Source organism: Stegostoma tigrinum, chromosome 11, assembly GCF_030684315.1.
Source record: "Stegostoma tigrinum isolate sSteTig4 chromosome 11, sSteTig4.hap1, whole genome shotgun sequence".
NCBI lineage: Eukaryota > Metazoa > Chordata > Chondrichthyes > Orectolobiformes > Stegostomatidae > Stegostoma > Stegostoma tigrinum.
The window spans coordinates 73771204-73795150 of NC_081364.1; the positions used below are offsets into that span (position 1 = coordinate 73771204).

Below are 23947 nucleotides of genomic sequence, written 5' to 3' on the forward strand. Positions count from 1 at the left end.
TGAAAACCAGGGATGTTTAGGGAGTAAATTCAAGAGCTTGTGGCCTTAGGAACTGAAAACATGAAAAAGGTGGGAGTTAAAACCAGAAATCCACAGGAGGTTGGAAGTCAGGGAGAACAAATGTCTTGAAGGAAAAAGCAAAAGGACAGTAGATGCTTGAAAGTTGTAACACAAGCAGAAATTGATGTAAAACTCAGCTTATCTGGCAGTGCTTGTGGAGACAGAGAGCAGCATTACTGTTTTGTGTCCAGTGTCCCTTCTTCAGATATATCTCAGAGGGGTTTGCAGCTGGAGGGACTATCAAACGAAAGTGGTGTGATGCCAAAATTTCAAAATAAGGATATGAATTTCAAAACCTTGGTGCTTTGCCACTGAGAAAATGTTTATGTTAGTGAGCACAGAATGGCAAAACTTGAAGATGTTAAAATCGGTGAGAATAAACACATGGGCAGCAGATTTTTGGATCAGTTCAAGATTTCAGGGAAGTAGTATTAAGAAGCTGGCCGGGAGTGTGTTTGGGGAGTTAATTCGAGAGGTAGCAAAGGAATGGATGAGAGTTTCAGCAGCAGATGACCTGAGATGCTGTTGAGGTTGAAATTGTATGTGGTCTTTGTGATAATGAGTGTGGGGGTGAGTAATGTGGTTAGAAGCTCATCTTGGGGTGAAATATTGCACCCTGACTGTGACCAGTGTGTTACCTGCCAGTTACCAGGGGCAGGGATGGAGTCAGTGGCGAGGGAGTAGAATTTTGCTCCCAGCCTGGATTGACATTTTTCATTGTCTATTTAAATGTGATCTATACCCCTTTTCAAACAAGAACGGACTTGGTAGCAGAACTAATTGGTGAACCAACTGTCAGCTTTATTGAGACAAAGTGTGGAGTTTATCTGTTAGGAAGTAAACTACAGTGACAAACTCAGACAGCTACTTACAGTTGAATGTGGATTATACTGCTTAAGTCAATAACTAGGCAGTAGAGCAGTGAAACAACTTGTTGGAGTTTCTGCAGCCGCGGTCTTCAAACTTTTTCTTGTGTTGGGCTTTTATCTTCTTATTCTCGTTGCTTTCCATTGCACAGACCTTTCTTGAGAATCTCTTTTCTGCTTGTTCTTTTTTGATTAACCTCCCTCTCTGCCCAATCACAGTTCATATGAACAACACTCACCTCACTTCACCACGTGATGTTCTTCATATTCATAATTATTCCCTTTACATCTGACCTGAGGACTGCTAGGCCTGTATTTATTACCCTTATTTCACCGCTATTTCTCTATTGGCTGACAGAGCGGTATCAAGAGTATCTTTAGCTTTGAGCTGCAGGAAGCCTTTTCAATCGCGACTTATTAAAAAATAACAAAAGAACTGGGATGTTGTCAATCAGGAACAAAAACAAAGTTGCTGGAAAAGCTCAGCAGGTCTGGCAGCATCTGTGAAGGTAAAAAGACAGATCCAGTTTTCAGTCTCATTCGTCTCAAAATGCAACATTGCGACGACGTTCATTTGCTTCTGACAATAACACAAAGCACTGCGCATGCTCCAGCTCACAGTGAAGTCTGGCTGATTGATGTCAGTGCGCGACCAATAGGAGCACAGGTGTGCCGTGCATGACCGGACGGATGTCGCCCAATCGGAATGAAGGGAGGGCGGGATCAGTGAAAACCACGTGATCATCCACGAGTGCGGTGCAGAGTCGCTGAGATAACCGGAACTGCAGATGCTGGAGAATCTGAGATAACACGGTGTGCAGCTGGATGTACACAGCAGGTCAAGCAGCATCAGAGGAGCAGGAAAGCTGACGTTTCGGGCCTAGATCCTTCGCTGAGACCAAGATTTGTGCAATTTAGGTAAGAGCAGGCCACAGTAAAGAAAGCAAAACGGTAGAAAGCTGGAGGGAAGTGATATTCGTATGGGTTTGGAAGTTTTACAAACAGTTGGTGCACGTCGGAAAACACACGCATTTGAAACTCCCAGACTCACGTTTGCAGAAAACAAATCAACGCCTCAGATGGCGATAGGCCCGTGTGACCGTCACCATCTTTATTGGGGGCAGTGATCCGCGGGGCGCATGCGCGACAGCTTTGTAACTTTAAAAGGGCCGGGGGTGAAGCTGGAGGAACACAACAGGACGGGCAGCATCAGAGAAACAGGAAAACTGACGTATTCGGGCCCACACCCTTCAGAAATGGGGGAGGGGAAGGGGATTCTGAAATAAACAGGGAGAGACGGGGAGACAAGTGGAGAGGAGACAGACAAGTTAAAGAGGTGGGGATGGAGCAGGTAAAGGTGAGTGTAGGTGGGGAGGGGATGGGTCAGTCTATGGAGGACCAACAAGTCAAAGGGGTGGGATGAGGTTAGCAAGTAGGAAATGGGGGTGTGGCTTGAGATGGGAGGAGGGGATAGGTGAGAGGAAGAGCAGGTTAGGGAGGTGGGGATGAGCAATTGTTTATTGCGAACTGAGTGTAGGTGTTCTGTAAAGTGGTCCCCAAGCCTCTGCTTGGTTTCCCTGATGTAGAGGAGGCCAGAACGGGTGCAGCGGTGCAGTATACCACGTTAGCACCTGCATACCCCATACAGATGGCCTCAAAGCCCTACGCTATTTCCTGTCCTGCAGGTCTGACCAGTTCCCCTCCACTGACCCCATTATGTGCTTCGGTGAAAACGTCCCACTGCCTACAGACAAAGGGGGTGGCCATGGGTACCTGCATGGGCCCAAGCTTTGCCTGCCTCTTTGTTGGAACAATCCCTCTTCCGTACCTCTTCCTCCAGTACATAGATGACTGTATCGGCGCTGCCTCGTGCTCCTATGAGGAGCTCGAACAGTTCGCCCACTTCACCAACACCTTCCACCCCAACCTTAAGTTCACCTGGACCATCTCTAACCACCTCTCTCACCTTCCTGGTCCTCTATTTCCATCTTGGGGAACAATCTCAAAACCGATATATATTTCAAGCCCACTGACTCCCACAGCTACCTAGAATACACCTCCTCCCACCTGTCAAGTTTGTTTTCGGAGACCCTCACGGACGTGCTGCAATAACAAGACACTGACCTGTTTAGAAAAACACCAATCATTTTCTTACCAAGCAAGTACAAGCTGTGAAGAATCACTGTACTCAACCCGGCACACAGTGCAAAGTCTCACAAGGAGTTCTCCCCGGACAGTCCCTGCTTTTTATACTTTACAAAAGACATGATACAGAAAACGATTTCACAACCTCCAATGACATGATACATAAAACAATTACTACAACAGACAAAAACAGGATACCAAGCAATTATTACATCGACAACATAAAAGACCAGGATATAGTATCGATTGCTTGTGAAGTAGCTGCTCATGGCAGGAGGTGATTTTGAGTTGTTGTCCGGGACAGATTGTGATTTCAAGTTGCCAGTGTGTCTGGCTAGGACAAAGTCAGTGCCCTAGCCTCTTAGTCAGCGACAGAAGTTACATGCTTTAGAGGTTTCACACCTTTACAAAATTTCCCCACCTAACCCTATTTGATACAGATTGATTCTAATTTCAGTTCAGTCAGGAAACTTAAGACAGTGTCTGCATGCCGATGTGTGAGAAGATAAGGAGTTACAAAAGCTTTACACTGAACTCCTAGCTGGGCAGGAAGCTTCAGGGCAGTGTCTGCATACCGATGTGAGTAGATAAAAGACTTTACTTCTATAAATCAAAGTCTCTGTGTAGGAATCAAATGCAGATGAAAGACTTTGATTTCTATACTTCTTTAAATTAATGGGATGTTATCACATTAACATCTCACACCCACCCACCGTCCTGCAAAAATGCCATCTCCTATTCCCAATTGCTTCACCTCTGCCGCATCTGCTCCCAGGATTCCACTCCCGTACATCTATGATGTCCTTGTTTTTCAAGGACCGCAACTCCACTCCCCACCTCCCCACCGGAGTGGTCAAGAACACCCTTGACCGTGTCTCCTGCATTTTTCTACAACTCCTCCCTCGCACCCTGTCCCTGCAATAACAACTGAAAAAGAATCCCCCTCATCCTCACATACCACTCCACCAATCTCCGGATCGAACACGTCATCCTCTGACACTTCCGCCATCAGCAATCCGACCTCACCATCAAAGACATTTTTCCCTCCCCACCCTTGCTTGCCTTCCGGAGAGACCAGTCTCTCCGTGACTCCCTTGTCCGCTCCACACTGCCCTCCAACCCCACTACTCCCAGCACCTTCCCCTGCAACCAAAGGAAGTGCTACACTTGCCTCCACACCTCCTCCCTCTTCTCTCCCCCCCCCCCCCCCCCCATCCCAGGCCCCAAGAAGACTTTCTACATCGAGCAGATGTTCACCTGCACATCTGCTAATGTGGTATACTGCATCCCCTCTACCCGTTGTGGCCTCCTCTACATTGCGGAAACCAAGCGGAGGCTTGGGGACTGCTTTGCAGAACACCTACGCTCAGTTCGCAAGAAACAACTGCACCTCCCGGTCGCGAACCATTTCAACTCCCCATCCCATTCCTCAGATGACATGTCCATCCTGGGCCACCTGCAGTGCCACAATGATGCCACCCAAGGGTTGCAGGAACAGCAACACATATTCTGCCTGAGAACCCTGCAGCCCAATGGTGTCCATGTGGATTTCAGAAGCCTCAAAATCTCCCCTCCCCCAACTGCATCCCAAAACTAGCCCAGCTTGTCCCTGCCTCCCTAACCTGTTCTTCCTCTCTCCTATCGCCTCCTCCCACCTCAAGCTGCACCCCTATTTCCTGCTTACTAACTTCATCCCACCCCCTTGACCTGTCTGTTCTCCCTGGACTGACCTATCACCTCCCTACCTCCCCACCTCTCCTCATCTTTACCTGCTCCATGCCCGCCTCTTTAACTTGTCTGTCTCGTCTCCAAATATCTTTTCTCTCCATCTTTGATCTGTCTCCCCCTCTCTCCCTATTTCGTTCAGAATCCTCTTCCCCTCCCCCATTTCTGATGAAGTGTCCAGGCCCAAAACGTCAGCTTTCCTGCTCCGAAGATGCTCCTTGGCCTGCTGTGTTCATCCAGCTCCACACCTTGTTATCTTGGATTCTCCAGCATCTGCAGTTCCTATTATCTCTTATCCAAGAGAAATGTTTGTTTCTTATGGATTTTTTTTTCCCAGACTGTTGGATCATAGCAGCTCACACTGCTCTTGCTCACTTCTGTGCTCCCTGATCACCTTTGTCGGTGTCTAATCTCTTCAGTCTCTAATGATGGATAGATTTGATCTCTGTAGTATTTTACTGTAATTTCCTTGTACCTTTTTTGTAAATAAATTTTCCACTGCTGCCCACCCCCTGACCATGTGCTGCTCTCTTACCAGATTAATTTTTGAATGGTATCTTTCACAGTCAGGAAATATTTTCCCAGAAAGAGAGTGTATTTTTCTTCCATTTCAGACCACCAAATTCTACAGCGTTTTTATCTGTGTCATTCATTTTGCACTTCTGCAACATTTACTATGTGTTTCTCCTTCCACAGATACCAGCGATCGTTGCCAAAGCCCTGTTACCTGTGGAGAAGGTGATGTTTAACTTTCGTGTGCTACTGCAGTTTGTATGATAAAGGTGCTCTCACAATGCTCCATTTGAGAAGTTACAGATCATTCATCCAGCGATACTGAAGAGCTAATGGTGTATGTCCAAATCAACAAACTATTTGTATTTTTATCATGTTTTATAATTTCACAAAAATATTATCAACAAACTTTTGACGTAAGGCCATATTAGGTCAGGTGACCAAAAAGTTACCAAATCTACAGGTTTTCCTGACTCTCTCAAGGAAAGCAAACCTAAGAGGTTTATCAGGGGAATTCCAGATCACGTTTTCTGGCAACTTTAGAAACAGCCTCCAATAGTGAAGGGATGATTAAACGCATTGTTGGAGTCTGGAACTAAATGAGTTATCGAAGTCTTGAAGGTTGTTTGGTGCAGGGAGATAGGGCTCATCACAGCCAGGAATTAAATCAAGGATGAGAATTTTAAATTGTTGCTTATAAATAGGAGCCTTTGTCGGTCAGGGAGCACAGCAGTGATGGTGAACAGGTCTTGGTACAAATGAACTTGTGTGCAGCAGAATTTTAGGTATTCTTGAGGTTGCAGGAATGTTGAATGTGGGAGGCCAACTGGCAGTGAATTTTGGTAGTTAAGCCTAGAGATAACACAGGAATAGATGAGAGGTTCAGCAGATGAGCTGAAACTAAGGTGTCACTGTCAGTCATTGTCACTGAAGTGGAAGTACGTGGTTTTTGTGCAGGGCTCTGCTGTTTACCCTCACCTCACCTCAGGAATTCAGCTGTTTGTGAATTTGCGGATCAAGTCTGTAATAAGATCAGGAACCGAGTGCCCACCATGGCCCAAACTGGGTGTCACTGAGCAGGTTTCTGCTGAGTAAGTGCTGCTGAATAGTGCTGTGACAACACCTTCTATCACTTTACTGATGATAGAGAGTAGATTGCTTGAGGGGAAATTGGTCCGGTTCGATTTTCAATGTTTTTGTGCTGAACAGACCTGGGCAGTTTCCCAAATTGTTAGTAGATGCCAGCGCTGTAGCAGGACTGAAATAGTTTGGCTTGGATGCTAGCAAGCTGTAGAGCACTAGTCATCGCTACTATTGTCAGAGTGTTGCCAGGGCCCATAACCTTTGCACTGTTCATTCATTTCTTTAATATTATGTGAAATGAATCAAATTGGATGAAGACTCACATCTCTGATGTTGGGGACCTCTGGAGAAGGCTGAGTTGGATCATCCAGTTGGCACTTTTGGCTGAAAGGTTGGGCTCCTGTGTCGGGCAAAGATGGGGATTTTTGGCATTCTTCCTCCAGTGAGTTGTTTAATTGTCCATCACTGTTCACGACTGGGTGTGGCAGAACTGCAGAGCTTGCATCTGATCTATTGGTTATGGGGTGGCTTAGCTCTCACTCTTGCTGCTTATGCTATTTGGCATGCCGATAGTCCTGTTTGGTGGTTTTACCAGGTTGGCACCTTATTTTTTAGGTATGCCTGGTGCTGCCCTTGGCGTGCCCTCCAATACTCTCCGTTCAACCAGTGTTGGTCCCCTGGATCAATGGCAATGGCTGTCTGTAGGATATGCTGGGCCATGAGGTTACAGATTGTGCTGGAGAAGGTCTGCTACTGTTGCAGTCTCTCTCAAAGCCTCATAGATATCTGGTTTTGAGCTCCTGTGTCTGTTCCAAGTCTGTCCCTTTTAGCCGAAGTTAGTGCCACCCAACGCAATGGGGGGTATTCTCAAGTTAAAGATGAGGCTTTGTTTCCACAGGACTGTGCGGTGGTTGCTGTTAACAATCCTGTCATGGACAGATGCCTCTGCAGCTGGGAAATTGGTGATGATGAGATCAGCTATATTTTCCCCGTTTGGTGCGTCAGCACCTGCTGCAGTCCCAGCCAAGCAGCTTTGTCCTTCAGGACCCGACCAGCCTGATTGGTAATCCTCCTGCAAACTACTCCTGATGTGGACATTGAGTACATTTAGTGCTATTCACACTCGCAGTGCTTTCTCCAAGTGCTGTTCAACATGATGGAGTTTTTTGTTTCTTAAAATTCCCTCTTGGGATGTGGAAATCGCTGGCTGGACCAGCGTTTATTACCTGGAAGGCAGTTAAGAGTCAAGCACATCACTATGGGTTTGGAGTCACATGTCATCCAGACCAGGTAAGGATGGCACATTTCCGGAAAGGGCATAAGTGAACCAGATGGGTCTTTCCTGATAATTGGCAATGGTTTCATGGTCATCATGAGAATCTTAGTTCCAGATCATTATTTAATTCATGTTTCACCATCTGCCATGGCAGGATGCGAACCCAGGTCCCCAGAATGTTACCTGGGCCTCTGGATTAATAATCTAGCGATAATACTACTGCTGATTTATCAACCAAGGGAGGATGGTACATGGTAATCAGCAGGAGCCGTGAGACTTCCAGGCGTCAGAGTCAAAGTTGAGTACTCCCAGGTCAAATAATCTGGTCAGAATAGCACTGTGCTGTCACGTCTGCTGGGACAGGGCTTCACTAAGGACAATGATAGTGGTGTGTGTCATTGTTTGCCAGGTATGTTTCCATGAGTCTGACACTGTTCCTTGACTCGTCTTTGAAGCGGCTCTCCAAATTTTGCCACGAGCCCCCAGATATTATTAAGCAGGAGTTTGGGGGGCCGATAGGGCTGATTCTGCAGTTGTCTTTCCTAGTTCCCTGGTAGATGCCAAATGGGCCACCCAGCTTCATTCCTTTGTTGAAACTTTGCAGTGATTTGCAACTGAGTGGCTTGCTGAGGTTGGCAAATTTCTTTCCCCGAAGGACATTAGATTTTTTTTTCACTCTGTCATCAGCAATTGTTGCCATGGCAACCAGTTGATTCTTCCAGTTTTTTTTATTGAATTCAAATTCCGCCATCTGCTGAGATAGGATTTGAACCTGGACTTCTGTTGTACATTTTAACATTCTGGATAAAAGTTAGTCATCAGGTTTGTTCACTCATTTTTAAATATCACTAACACAGGCATTGTTTCTTTGCAAAACACTGTCCATCATCCTGTCTCCTCCATCCTCCGCTCCAACAGCAAGTGAAGGAGACACATGCAGTTTCTATGTCACTAACATTGAGACAATCCAATCAGCTGCCTCTGCTGCTTCCCTCTCTTCCACAAGCCCACCAAACCAAATTGCCTAGCATGTTGCTCCTCGTTTTAGGCTTAAACTTGCATCTTTGTCCAGTTTCATGTCAAGCCTTATCAGAGCTCATCTTAACCCTTTGCCCTATTCTCACTAAACTACAAATATTCCAACTCTTATTTCTCCTCCTCCTCCTCCTCCTCCTCCCTGCCTCTTCCCCCATGCCAATTCACAGATATTGTTACTTGTTCTGTCTGTTTCTCTTTTCTGGTTATGTCCTTCTCACCCATTCTGTTTAAAACCAATGTTCGACCTCACCGTCACTGGAAAATCCCACTCCATCTCTCTTTCCTGTCTGAAATCCATGTAGTAAATGTCCCTCAAGGATCTATCCTTGGCCCATGCTGTTTCTCACCAACATACTTCCAGGAGGTGAGATCTTCCACAAGCACTGTGTTAACTTTCACATGTATTCTACAATGTTCAGATCTAACTCGTCTCCATCACTTTGCTCCACTGTTACTCAATTATAAAACTGCTTATCATGCTTCCACTACTTGATTAGCTGAAATTTCCTCCAATAACACTTTGTGATAGTAAAACACATTGCCTTCAGTTATTATTACAAATTATTTTTCCTTACTATTGTACTGAATCCATCCCTCTCATTGGGAACTGTCTGAGGCTGAACTGCACCCTTCTCAATAATGCTCTCATATCTGGTCTCAAGATGAACATCTTACCGTACATTTCAATCACAAATGCCAGAAATTTCAATCTCTAAAATGCTCCTTCTCTCCACCTCACTCCAGCTCATTCGCGACTGAAACCCCTTACCCATGTCTGTGTTGCCTTAAGCTTGACAATTCCAAAAGAGAACCCTCTCTTCTCTGCCTTATCGAGAATCTGCTCCCACGATGAGAAATATTTCCTCAGCATTTATCCTGTCAACTCCCTTGAGAATCCTCTATTTTTAATTAGAACATCTCTCATTCTTCAAAAAAATCTAGTTAGTATATTCCAGACCTGTTTAGTCTTAGCTCAAAACATAATCCCTCCAAACCAATGATCATCTTAGTTCATCTTCTTTGAAATGCCTCCAGTGAAGTGATGTACTTGCTCGAATAAGTGGACCAAAAAAGCTGCTCACATTCTTCCAGATGTGGTCTTGCCAGCAAGTTGTACATTTGTCCTAAGACATGTATTCCAAACTCTTCTGCTGCAAACACCTTGACATACGGATAACATCCCATGACCCTTCCCGATTACCTGTTGCAACTGTGTGCTCGCTTCATGCTTCCTGCACAATTATTCCTGAATCCCTTTTGTATTGTAGTTTTCCACAGTTTTTACATTTTTAAATAACACTGTCCTTTGGTCATGTCCTCAAAAAATAGCAACTTCTCGTTTTCCCAAATTATACTCCATTTGCCGACTTGTCGCCCATTTATCAATATCTCTCCATAAACTCTAACCCTCATGGAACTTGACTGTTATCCCTTTTTATGAGATCCTCCCTCATTCTTCTCATCTTTTTGTTGGGAGCACTGGGCAACATGACACATATGTAATTGCTGCCTTTTTAAGGGGCGTTTTTTCAAATGACTGGGAGAAGCTTACTGCCCATTTCTCAGAATCGAGACAACTTGTTCATCAAGTTGCATTGGGCCGGAAAAGCTGATGTCTCATTGTGGCAGTGCAGCAGCACAGAAGGAAAGAAAAGGAAGCAAATCCTGCTGCCTGCATCTCACTAAATCTTGGCCATTCTTTGCCTTGTGTCAAACACCTGTTGTTCTGTTCAGTGACATGAAGCCCCAATGTGGAAATTCCGAGAAACCCAAATAGAAATCCCTCGAATCAGCTGCTGACTCCCACAAGGAATAATGTGCAGCAGGAACAATGCACAGTTACCCTCGGCCAGGAGGAGGGGATGTTGTGGATTTCTACTCTGACAGTGATGGATTTTCTGAATTTGTGTTACAGGATATTACAAGTGGACTTTCAGGTAGGAAGCTCAATTGTAACACCAAACTCTGACAGAATTACTCAATTCATCAGGACCTGGATATTCCCATTGTGTGTGAGTATTGTGTTCCTGCTCATTCCCATTTGCCATGTAAAATTTCTCTCTCATTACTCCATTCTCTCAATAGATCTTTCCTACAACTTTCAATATATGTCCTGTAGTCCTTTTTTATGGCCAGTTGAGTGTACGTTTTACCATTCTAATGTTTATCTTTTGTAAACACCTCCTATCAAAGGTCCCCTCAAAATCCTTTGTTACAAGGAGATCAATCTCCGTTTCCCCAAGCACCTGATTACCCAATGACGGTTTGCTTCTTGTGTGTAAGGCACTCATCCACTTTTCATTTCCACTTACCTGCGTGAGTACAGCCCCAACAATATTAAAGGAAGTTAACATCCTCCAGATGAAGCAGTGTCGGAGTGGTGTCCCATCCACCACATTCAACATTCCCCTCTACACCACTGAGGCAAAGTGGCATCACTGTGCCTAAGGTGAAGTCACCATTATCCTACCTGACCATAGGGCTGGTTTAACCTGAAGATTACCACACCCCAGGCAAGAGGAGAGGTTGTGAAGGAGAGTCCATCTATTGTCGATGGATATTCTCAATATGTACCAGCAATACCTAAGTCACATGAAATTATAACTTTAAAAAAAAACCCTACCCATGCAACTAAAAACCCTCTTCCTACAAACCATTGTTAAATCTCCTCTGCCCCCTATCAGGGACCCCCCCGTCCTTCTCAGTGTGTGTGGGATCTTTGGTTTGCACAGACTCAGCTCGTCTCTGTTCCTGTCTGTGATGTCATCATGCTGTGACAATGGCACTGAACCTCACTGTCTGTGAGGGTGGTAGGCACTGAGATCCTCATAGCGTTTAAGGCACATTTAGATGCACACTTGTGATGCCAACGCAGACAAGTCTATGGGCCAAGTGCTGGAAAATTAGATTAGAATAGTTAGGGTGTGGTTTTTAACCAGCCCAGGCTCGATGGGCCACAAAGCCTTTTTCTGTACTGTAGACCTCCGAGACTCTTCACATAGGAAGATGCCCAGCAATATTTCAAGTTATTTCAGAAAATGAGATATTAGAATAAATGACTCATGATTGGTCAGTGTTTTCGGGAGAAAAGTGAGGTATAGAGGTAAAGCGGTTGACTTCAATTCTGGGGCCTGAAGCCCAGGAAATTGAAAGTACCGCCATCATGTGGATGAATAAAAATAAGGATTGTATTAGAGGAAAGAAATATCGTTCTTGTATCATTGATCTGTGAGGCTGGATGATATGTGAGACAAGAAGGGTTCTGAGACTGGAGAAGACTACAAAAGTAGAGAAAAGTGAGCTTGGAGGAGATTACAGAAATGGGGAAGATTGTGAGGCTGGAGGAGACCAGACAAAGGGAGGTTTGTGACGGTAAAGACAATTATAGAGCTAAAGAAGTTTGTGGGCTGGAGGAGATGACAGATAAGGTGGTCTGTGAGACTGGAGGAATCTACATAGATGGTGTGAGTTGAGGCTGGAGGGGGATTCCACAGATGTGAAGGATGTTGAGGCTCGAGAATGATGCCTGCAACAATGCAGGTAGCGAGGCTTGAGGGCATGATCTGGAGGGTAGTGAGGTCTGAGGTATGATTCCTGCAGTCGGGAGGGTAGTGAGGCTCCAGGGTGGATTATCATCATAACAGCACAGTGGTGTACTTCCAGCAGATGGAGTGCAGCAGTAATAGAAAGTACCACTTTCTCCAAATCGAATAAAAGTGGAAATCAATATTTGCCTGTGCAGCAAAGGCCACGTCCCATAAGTCAATTAAAATTGATGTGTCTCTGGTTTGGAGAGAGTGAACAGAAGCTCAGGTAATTCTCCATTGTAGCAATGTTTGGTAACCGTGGAGTACAACATTCAGATAATTGGCAAAAAATGCAGAGTGAAAATGTGAAGAGTGTTTGACTCCGCAAGTTCCCAGGATCTGGAACAGTCTGAATGGCAGCTGGATGCAGATTTAGCAGTTATTCTCAAGAGAATTGGGATTTAACTTTTCAAGGAATGATGGGCAAATGGTGGGGGAATTGTTTCAGTTTTGCAGCACCTCCCAGAGTGAGAGTGAAGCCTTTGACATGATTCCACATGGTAGACTGATGCGTAAAGTTAGATCACATGTGATTCAGGAAGAGCTTGCTAATTGGAAGCGGAATTGGCTCAGTTGGAGGAGAGACCGTGGTGATGGAGGATTTTTCAGAGTGGAGTTCTGTGACCAGCATGTTCCACAGCATTTGGCACAGGGTCCACTTTTGTTTCTCATTTATTTTGATGATTTGGATGAGAATTTAAGGGACAAGATTAGTAAGTTTGCAGATGATACTAGAATTAGTGATATGAAATGTTGGTATAGTGGTCAGTGAAGGTTATCGAAGATGACAGCAAGATCTTGATCAATTATGTCAATGGGTTGAGGAGTGGAGGATGAAGTTCAATTTGAATAAATGTGAGACATTGTATTTTGGTAAAATGACCAGGGTAGGACTTGCACAATTGATGGTTGCACCCAGGGTAGTGTTGTGGAACAGAGAAATGCTGAGATTCAAGTGCATAATTCTTTGAAGTTTATGTAGACAAGTAGACAGAGTGATTAATAAGTTGTTTAGCTCACTTGCTTTCATTGCTCAGACCTTAGAGTCTCAGAGTTGGGATGTTATGTTGAGGTTGTACAGGACATTGTTTTGGCTTCATTTGAGGTATTGTGTGCAGCTCTGGTCGCCCTGTTACAGGAAGGACATTATTATTAAACTGGAGACAGTTCAGAATAGACTTGCTGGGATGTTGCCAGGAATGGAGGGCTTGATTATCAAATAGAGGGCCAAAGCTGGCACTTTTCTCACTGCAGCATAATGGGTTAACGAGTGGCCTTAGAGGTTCATAAAATCGTGAGGGCACAGATTATGCAAATAGCAAGGGTTTATTCCCGAGGTTGGCTGATTTCAAGACAAGCGGACATGTGTGTAAGGTGAGAGGAGAAAGACATATATTTAAAAAGACATGAGGGAAACTTTTATTTTTACGGAGTTGTCCATGTGTGGAACAAACTTTCAGAGGAAGTGGCAGATACAGGTACAGTCACGTTGTTTAAAAGACATTTGAATTAGGACATAGACAAGAGAGGTTTAGAGGAGTATATGCCAGATGCAGGCAGATGTGATCAGTTTAAAATAAAACTTATTTATTTAATATACATTTCAAAATTCTAAATTGGAGTAAGGCCAACTTTGACATTGTTGGGCAAGAACTTGCAAAAGATGATCGAGAGGGGTAATATGCAGGTCAAGGAATGCTTGGAAAGTGGGAGGTCTTCAAAACTAAAATAAGGAGAGCCCAGACACAATATGTTCCTGTTCATGTGAAGGGCAAGGCTGGTAAATGTAGGGGATACTGGCTGACTGGAGAAATTGAGGCTGTGGTCAAGAAAAAGGCGGCAGCACATGTCAGGTATTGACAGCAGGAATTGGGTCAATCCCTCGAAGTACAAGGGCAATAGGAGTATACTCGAGAAATCAGGATGGCAAAAGGAGACATGAGCTATCTTTGGCAAATCAAGTTAAGGGGAATCCCAAGAGATTCTGAAACTTCATTTGGGACAAAAAAGCAACTAGGGAGAAAATAGGGCCCCTTTAAAGATCAACAAGGCTGTCTGTGTGGAACTGCAGGCTGAGATAGTGAATGAGTATTTCACATTAGTATTTACTGCGGAGAAGGATATGGAAGCTAGAGAACATGGAGACATAAATAATGAGTCGTGAAAAGTGTCTATATTACAGAGATCTAGGTGCTGGATGTCTTAAAATGCATAAAGGTGGATAGGTTCCTGGCACCTGATCAGGTGTTACCCACAAACTCTGGGAGAAGCTGGGGAAGTAATTGCTGGCCCCTTGCTGAGGTATTTGTATCACTGACACTAGTGAAGTGCCAGAAGGCTGGGTGGCTAATGTGGTGCCATTCTTTAAGGAAAAGCCACGGGATCATCGACCGTTGAGCCTGATGTCAGTGGTGGGTAAGTTGCTGGTGGGGATTCTGAGGGACAGGATTTGCATGTGTTTAGAGAAGCAAAGACTGATTAGGGATAGTCAACATGGCTTTGTGAGTAGGAAATCTTGTCTCACTTAATTGATTGAGTTTTTTGAAGAAGGCAAAGCAGTGGACATTGCCTTGCTGAAGTCCATAATAGACATTCACCAAAGCTCCACATGACAGATTTGTTAGCAAGATTAGATCAAATGGAACCCAGGGAGAGTTAGCTATTTGAAACAAAATTGGCTTGAAGGTAGGAGACAAGATTATGGTCAGCCGGGGGGGGAGCGGATTCAGGCTAGATGACTATGAACAGCAGTGTGCTGCAAGGATCGGTGCTGGGTCCACTGCTTTTTTAATCATTGATGCAAATCATGTGGAATGAATATTGGAGGAATGGTTAGTAAGTTTGCAGATGACACTAAAATTGTTGTTGTAGTAGACAGCAAAGGCGTTTACTTCCCAAGCACAATGGGAACGTAATCACATGGGTTGATGGGCCAAGGAGTGATAGAAATAAGTTTTAGTTCAGCTAAATGTGAGCGATTGCATTATGGTAATGCAAATCAGCGCAGGACTTAAACAGTTAATGATGAGGCTCTGGGGACTGTTATGCAACAGGGACTCCTTGGGGTGCATGTGCACAGTTCCTTGAAGGTGGATTGCAGGGTCAGAAGGTAGTGAAGATGATATTTGCTATGCTTGCATTTATTGGTCAGTGCATTGAGCGTAGGAGTTGGGAGGTCAATGTTATAGGCTGAACAAGGCATTGATTATGCTGCTTTTGGAATACTGTTCAGTTCTGGTCTCCCTGCTATAGGAATGATGCTGTTGAACTTGGCAGGGTGCAGAAAAGATTTACAAGGATGTTGCAAGAGGTGGAAGTTTTGAGCTGTAGGGAGAAGTTGAATATGCTGGGTCTATTTTCCCTGGAGCATTGAAGGCTGACTGGTGACCTTATAGAGGTTGTTAAAATTATGGTGGGCGTAGGGTGAATGGCCAAGATTGTTTTCCCAGGTTAGGGGAGACTAGAACTAATAACATTGGCTTAAGCTGAGAGGGAAAGTCTTAAAAGGGAACCAAAAGAACTGCAGATGCCTTAAATCTTAAAAAAAAACAAATTTGCTGGAAAAGCTCAGCAGGTTTGGCAGCATCTGTGGAGGAGAGAAGAGTTTCGGGTTCTGAGGAAGGGTCACCGGTCCTGAAATGTTAACTTTTTTTTCCTCCTTAACAGATACTACAGGCCTGCTGAGCTTTTCCAGTGAATTTGTTTTTTTTTAAAAGGGAAAGTGGGTGGTGCCTGTGTAGAATGAGCTGCCAGAGGAACTGGTGGAAGCTGGTACAGTTACCCATCCAGATACCTTTTAAATGTTGTATGTGAATAGGAAGGGTGTAGCAGAATATAGGTCAAATGCTTGCAAATGGGATTAGATTAATTTGGGATATCTAGTCAGCGTGGACAACTGAGACCAAAGGGATTGTTTTGTGCTGTACAACGCTGACGAAGCATTTTTTGTTTTCATTTCAGATTTCCACAATTTTACTTCTGCACTATTCTTAGTCTTTCAGAGGGATCGAAAGGTTGAGTTACAGATCTATACAATGACTGTCCTTCCTCGCTGGCTCCCCCACCTCTCTCTTTTGGTAGTTTTATGCAAACACTGACTGGATCCCTTACCTGGAGGATATTTATGAATGAATTTGTTCTAATGGTGATCCAGCATTTTCCCCAAGTATCGCTCCACACATGCCCAGAGAATTTCTCAGTTTCACAATCTGTGTCCTTCTGGTTTCTTACTCGCTACGCTTAACTTTCTGTTTGAAAGTATAGTCTGCAGTTGGAGAATTTAAACAGGTCCACATCCAGGTCTGACAGTCACTTTGTTTATCACAACCCAATTATCTCAGGATTTTGAACAATGAAGGAAAAAGCAGCACTCACATTGGGGAGAAATGCACATGGTGTGTGTGTTGAAGAGTCTGTGAAGATTCATCTGAAATGTCCGAACACCAGTGCAGTGACACTGGGAGACAGTGTGGAAATGTGCAGATTGCAGGAAGGAATTTCTCATCCATCCCAGCTAGAAACTGACCACCAGAGTCACACTGGAGAGAGACCATTGACCTGTTCTGCATGAGGGAAAGGCTTTGCTGATTCGAATTCCCCGCTGATACACCAGCGAGTTCACTCTGGGGAGAGACCTTTCATGAGCTCTGAGTGTGGGAAGGGATTCATTGTCATCCAAACTGTTAACACACCAGTGAGTTCACAGACAACCACAGTTGAAGAACTTTGCTGTCACTCTCACTATCAAATGAACCATGGTTTTGGGCTGTTTGTACAGATGTTACCGATCCCTGCTCAATTAAAGGTGCTGGTATTGTGAATAAAATGTCACACTAACAGTTGTGTAAGGTAGAGCTTGGAAATAGTCACGTTGTCACAACACGTCGACACATTCGCACTGACTAAAGACTATCCACCTGCACGATATGTGAAAAGGGATTTCCTGGTTCATCAGGACTGGTTAACTACCAGCAAATTTCTGAATAAGTTGATTGGTTTGAATATAGCTAACAGTAGAATCAAAAATAGTATCAGTGATAATGGGAACTGCAGATGCTGGAGAATCCAAGATAACAATGTGTGGAGCTGGATGAACACAGCAGTCCAAGCAGCATCTCAGGAGCACAAAAGCTGACTTTTTGGGCCTAGAGAAGGTTCAAGGCCTGAAACGTCAGCTTTTGTGCTCCTGAGATGCTGCTTGACCTGTTGTGTTCATCCAGCTCCACACATTGTTATAGTAGATTCAAAAACCATGTGTTTTGGGCTTGTTGCTGGAGATCATAGAATCCCTCCAGTGTGGGAGCAGACTATTTAGCCCATCATGTCCGCACTGACCTGACAAAGAGTGTCTTACCCAGACACTGTCTGCGTGAGTTTCCTCCAGATGCTCTGGTTTCCTCCCACAGTCCAAAACTGTGCAAATTATGTAGATTGACTATGCTAAATTGCCCATAGTATCTTGTGTGCAAAATGGAGGCATAGGGTAGGGTGTGAGACTGGGTGGGATGCTCTTTGCAGGGTTGATATTGACTGAATGGCCATCTTCCACACTAGGAATTCGGTGATGATTTCGATGGCCCTTTATTTGTTAGATAGGTCTGCACACCTTTACAATGACGGATTCTGTTGCTCTCCACAGACATTTGTTTATTGGAAACAATGTAATCTTTCATTTTGTGGATAAAAATCAAAGGAAAGCTTTAAATCCAAACATAGGTTTGGGATGAGTCATGTCCTATAATCCCTGATTGCATTTTCCCTGTCGGCTATGAAACCTGGTGACCGCTGTGACTCTGCCTGGGGGCATTGCAGTCTCTTCAGCTCTTTACCTGGTGTCCATAGCAGCGATGGATCTCATGATGGAAACATAAACCAAGACGTTGTATGATTTCTAGTACATATTTTCTATTTAGTCTTCTGTCCATCACTTCCCTAGAGGCTGAGATACTGGTCTGGGGACCTAGGTGTGAATCCATCTGGAAATAAGAATTTGATGATGACTGAATCCATTGTCTTTGTTGGGAAAAACCCATCTGTTCACCGATGGCCTTTAGGGAAGGAAACTGCCATTCTTATCCAGTGATGTGATCATCCCATTATTGAATTTTTTTTTAAAAATGTAAAAAAAAAACTCCTGCAAATACGTTTAACTCTGTCTTAATTTATTTGACAGCTGATGGTTCAAACTGCTTGATGGTCACTTTTTCTCTTTTGATCAAGTTGTGGCCATTTCGTGGTTGAAACCGTAGTAATTCTCGTACAAATAGTGCATGCTCTGACATGCCACTTATGAACCAGACATCCACGTTGACCATATCCTGAGGCTGTGTACCATGAAAGCGAAATTTTTCACCATCTTATCTACTTGTGCTGCTGTTTCAAGGAGCTATGGACTTGAACCTCCCAAACTCCCGAAAACCTTGAGCATTTCATCAAACTGACTTCCAATGGCAGGAATAGACAGGGTCAGCTTGGATTGATGAACATAATTCAGGCTCAACAAGTCTATTGCAGCATTTTGAGAATGTAATTAGTAGTGAGTGTGGCCACCTCTCTGTACTGTAGTGATACAGATTCCCTGATCCTGATTGCCCCAATGGCTGACTGACACTGTCAAAGTCCCTGGGCTGATATCAAATGATTCCTTGGACATGCTGTGTCAGGATCCCCTGACTGAATCCTGTCTCCCTTGCCCTGACTGAGAACTGTTTCCCTGAGACTTGTAGACGTGACCATTTGGTTGAAAAAAAATGCATTAGTTGCCACAGCTGCTGACCAGCCCTTGACTGACTGCTGGTAATAACGATGCTAAGCTGCCTGACTTATGCCTGTGATAAGCAACCAGGCAAGACAGGAGCACTGTGGGACATTAGGTTCTAGTTGAGACATCAAAGTGCAAAAATGCCAGGGAAAGGCAGAGATATTGTGCCAGGCCCTGAGCAGAACATGCCTCAGGTGCTGAAAAGCATGTAGAGTTCTGACAGCAACAATGTACTTTGTGGGCAGGCAATTCTGCATCTTGACGTAGCATTTTTATTTCACTCTGGCTCATTTTGCTAGATCCGCAAGTATCTATTGGTCTGGCTAATGTGAGAAATGGCTTTCGGCGTAATATGCCACTGACTTGGTCATTCACAGTTGTGTCCCACATCAGTGAGTCAGTAATCTGATTAAACTCACAGGCCTCGACTTGCGAAAAATAAAGCAGCCACATGCACATCTGTTTGATTGGTTGCTTTTGCACTCAAATGAAAAATGTGCATTGTATACACCATATCCTTTCCTGGCTCACAGTGTTCCCAAAATATCTCATTCAATACATCCAAGTCATCATCATCAAATTCAAAATTAGTGAATACTTTGATAGCATTTTTTTCTGAAATGCTATTTGTAATGAGGTAGTGTTGGCAGGTGATTTTCTTTTACTTCTGATGCCATGTGTGAATATTCAGGGATGGTGTTGGTGGGAAGGTGCAGCATGTACCAGGGATGAGGCAATAATATTCAGAGCAAGTGCTGAACATGCAGAAAAGGAGAGATTAACGTTTACCTTGGAACAAGCATATTTAGAGAAAGTTGGGTGAAAGTACTGAGAGAAAGCATTTTAGTGGCACGGTGGCTCAATGGTTAGCACTGCTGCCTCACAGCACTCGGACCCGGGTTCGATTCCAGCCTTGGGCGACTGCCTGTGTAGAGTTTGCACATTCTCCCCATGTCTGTGTGAGTTTACTCCCACAGTCCAAAGATGTGCAGGTTAGGTGGATTGGCTGTGCTAAATTGCCTGTTGTATTCAGGGAGGGGTACATTAGGAGGGTTATAGATCTGGCTGGGATGCTGTGAGGTTTGGTGTGGACTTGTTGGGCTGAAGGGCCTGTTTCCACACTGTAGGAATTCCATGATTATGGTTCCAGAGCATTGAGCATATCCCAGCATATCAAGGATAGTAGGAACTTCAAATGCTGGAGAATCTGAGATAACAAGGTGTTTAGACCTAGGATTTTTCAAGTTTTGATCAGTCTGCTTTTAAAATTGGTTTAATAAGACTTCATCATTCCTGGGAACACTGCAATACCACAATAATGCATGGAGAAAGTTCGTATTCCAACTCCCTGCTCCAAAAATCAGTTTAATATAGGGTCCTTAGGCAAAGGACATATCAGATATTAAAGCTGATAGGGACAAATGCTTTTTCTGTGGTGTTGTCTTCACACCAAAACCACTAAAACCAAGGCCATGTTTCCACACATGAGATAGCCACCAACTGTGAACACTTGGTATAATAAACACTTGATCCTATTTTCCACCAGCCTGACTGTGTGCAAAGACTTGTAAATCACTGCTGACAGTTTTTACTGTTGTTTCCAAACTCCTGGGCTTCTTAACCAGGGCAAAGAAGTCAGTTTGCACCAGTGCTTTTTCATCACTTTTCTCGAAAACATCTTCGTAGTGAATGTAGATCATCGAAAATGTACCAATCAGGTGAGGTAGGGCAGAGCTGACGTCACCAACAAGCCTCATCAACCAGCTCCATGACTAGCAGCGGGTCAGTGAGATTGCAGCAACGATCGGCAGAGAACGGCACGCTCAGAGAATGTCCCAGCACAGAGGAAGGTGCTTCAGCCTGTCACTCTCTGCATCAGCTGTCTGTACGGGTAACTTCAGCAGTCCTTCCCGATGCCCTGTAAATCTCTCATCATTCAACTCTCTCCTGAGGGCCATGAATAATTCTGCTTCCAGCGCCCTCTCAGGCAGTGCACAGCCGGCAGGAACCACTCGCTGAAGATGGTGGGTCCACCTCCCTTGATAAATGTGACTCTTTGTTACAAAAAAAAGGCGAATCACTATCCCCTCCCTCCAAATCCATCCCACCCCGTCTGTTTCTTTGGAATGTGTAACTGCCTGCAGTGTCAATGTGCCTGCAGTTGCTAAAAGGGTCTGATTTTTGTGCCATCCTATTCTGTGCACCAAGCAAACTGAACTGTTAGCAATGCATAAAAATGCCTGCCTCTTCCCAAATCAAATCAAATACTTGAAACAAATTCTAATTCTGATCAAGTAATATCCCTGTCAGGAAGTACTGGGTCACAGTTACAAACAGAATTTCTTAGACTAATCCATCTGACCTGGAATATATGAACTCTGGTCCCCAAACCACTCCAACATCCCTCACGTCACTCCCCGCCCTTCATGGAAATGAGCAGTGTGATGCTGCTGGATATTAAGTTCAGTACCTTGAAAAGTCACAAATGGTTTGGCTTCGACTCCAAACATTCCAATTACAATCTGGTAATTTAGAATTGCAAATTAAGATCCAAGAGCTGCAGAGATATAAAGGATGGAAACAGACTGATTGCTGCAACTTGTCTATTCGAACCAGATATCCTAAGTTATTTTAGTCCCATTTGCCAACATTTGGCCCCTATCCCTCTGTCCCCTTCCTATTCATTTACCAATCCTGATGCTGTTTAAGAGCTGGGATTGTACCACCTCCTCCATACATGCAGCATTCTCTACATGTAAAACTGTCCCTCAGGTCCCTTTTAAACCTTTCGCCTGTCAGCTTAAACCATGCTCTCAGGTTTGGATTCCTTTCCTTGAGAAAAAGATATTGACAATTCACCCCATCCAAGCCCCTCATGATTTTATAAACCTCTGTAAGGTCACGCCTCAGCCTATGACGTTACAGGGAATCAGCTCCGGCCTATTCAGCCACCTCTTCCTGTCGCTCAAACTATTCAATCCAAGCACCACTCTTGTAAATGTTTTCTTTCCTGAAACCTTTCAGTTAAACAATTTTCCTGTAGCAGGGATATTATAACTGAATGCAGTATTCAAAAAATGGCAATGTTCTGTACACCTGCATTATAACGTCCAAACTCCGATACTCAATACATTGATCAATAAAAGCAAGCATGCCAAATGCCTTCTTCACCACCCTGTCTAACTGTGGCTCCGCTTTCAAGGAATTTTGCATCTGCACCCCAATGTCTCTGTTTGGTGACACTCCCCAAGGCCTTACCATTAACTTGTAAGTCCTGCCCTAGTTTGCCTTACCAAATCGCATCACATCACATTTTTCTGAACTCTTATCTGTCACTCATAGGCCCATCTGATCAAGGTCCCGTTGTACTCTGAGATAACATTCTTCACTATCCACAACAACATGAATTTTGGGGCCATCGGCAAACTTACTAACCAGCCCTCCTATGCTTCCATCTAAATCATTTATATAAAGTTATGGCTAAGCAGTGTCCCAGCACTGATTTTTGTGACACACCACAGGTCACAGGTCTCCAGTCTGAAATATAATACTCCGCCATCACTCTGTGCCTCCTGCCTTCAAGCCAGTCTTGGATCCAAACCATTAGCTTCTACTGGATTCCATGTGATCTAACCAGTCTACCATGAGGAACCTTTTCAAACACCTTTCCAAAGTGCATCCAAACAATTTTTACCCGCTCTGTCTTCACCAACCTTCTTTGTCACCTCTGCAAAATCCTCATGTTAGTGGGACATGATTTACATCACACCAACACCAGAGTCAGATGACTGGGAACAGTATGTGAAGCAAAATGTGTACATGAGATAACAAAATGTGGAGCTGGATGAATACAGCAGGCCAAACAGCCCACAGCCTCCACAGCCAGCAGCCCCAGAGGAGACAGCCACGCTGAGCCCTGCCGAATTTTCACCATCCCCCAGACCTCCCACTGACTGAGGTCAAATGGTTAGTCCTCAGTAAGGGGCTCACCTTTGTCCTCATTCACCCACACATCCACGAATGACAGTCACGTTAGGACATTGAGCAGTTTTTCTGCCACCTTTGCCTCTCCAGCTATCTTCTCCTCAATCCATCTTTGATCCGCCTCTCCCTCACTCCCTATTTATATCAGAACCCTCTCCCCATTCCGCTTTTCTGATGAAGGGTCTAAGCCCGAAACGTCAGCTTTTGTGCTCCTAAGATGTTGCTTCGCCTGCTGTGTTCATCCAGCTCCACACTTTGTTATCTCGGGTTCTCCAGCATCTGCAGTTCCTATTATCTCTGATCTAAAATGTGTACATTACTGGTTGAAAATAATGAAATAATTTCATTGTCTTCAACTTTAAAATCAAATGCTGGAGTCTGCAGCTCAAAAGATATCAGAACCACTGGGATCAGAGGAAACCCACAGTTCATGAAATGCCCAGGATTCAGGGTGATGTCACTGAGCAATTGCCCGTGTGTGATAACATCACCCACTTGAACACAGAGCATTCGGGTCTGCACAAACAGGTGGTGTGCACAAAGGATGTGACGGTCTGTGGAGTGATTGAAAGGAGATTGATCAGAATGATTCAGGAACTGAGGGATATTAATTGTAAGGTCAGGTTGGTGAAACTGAAGATGTTCTGCACAAAGCGAAGGAGACTGATGATCTTTGACAAAGATATCTCAGTCTATGATACTCCCAAACATCCCAGATGTCCTCTTTTTTCAAAAACCGCAACTTCCCCTCCACAGTGATCAAAAATACCCTCGACCGTGTCTCCCGCATTTCCCGCAACTCATCCCTCACACCCCCTATTCGCAATAATAACCAAAATTGAATACCCATTATCCTTACATACCACATGACCAACCTCCAAATCCAATGCATCTTCGTCTGACATTTCTG

At 44.3% G+C, this 23947-nt stretch overlaps 1 protein-coding gene, 1 long non-coding RNA gene and 1 other non-coding gene across 4 annotated transcripts in view; 1 reads left to right on the forward strand and 2 right to left on the reverse strand.

The window, feature by feature from the left end:
- Positions 1-1715, reverse strand: part of LOC132210129 (MOG interacting and ectopic P-granules protein 1-like) — a 52323-nt gene extending 50608 nt beyond the window's left edge. The window contains exon 1 of the mRNA XM_059649558.1: positions 933-1715. The gene's annotated coding sequence lies outside the window, so the exon portion shown is untranslated. The remainder of the gene's footprint in view (positions 1-932) is intronic.
- Positions 1633-17129, forward strand: LOC132210131 (uncharacterized). Of its 2 annotated transcripts, none has more exons than XR_009446336.1 (4): positions 1633-1844; positions 5493-5646; positions 10622-10718; positions 16254-17129. It is a non-coding gene; the product is annotated as an uncharacterized LOC132210131 (long non-coding RNA). The 2 variants fall into 2 exon arrangements; XR_009446337.1 differs by having other exon boundaries at positions 1643-1844; positions 5493-5534.
- Positions 17130-20330: 3201 nt separating this feature from the next.
- Positions 20331-20522, reverse strand: LOC132210290 (U2 spliceosomal RNA). Its single transcript, XR_009446517.1, has one exon. It is a non-coding gene; the product is annotated as a U2 spliceosomal RNA (small nuclear RNA).
- Between the last annotated feature and the right edge of the window lie 3425 nt (positions 20523-23947).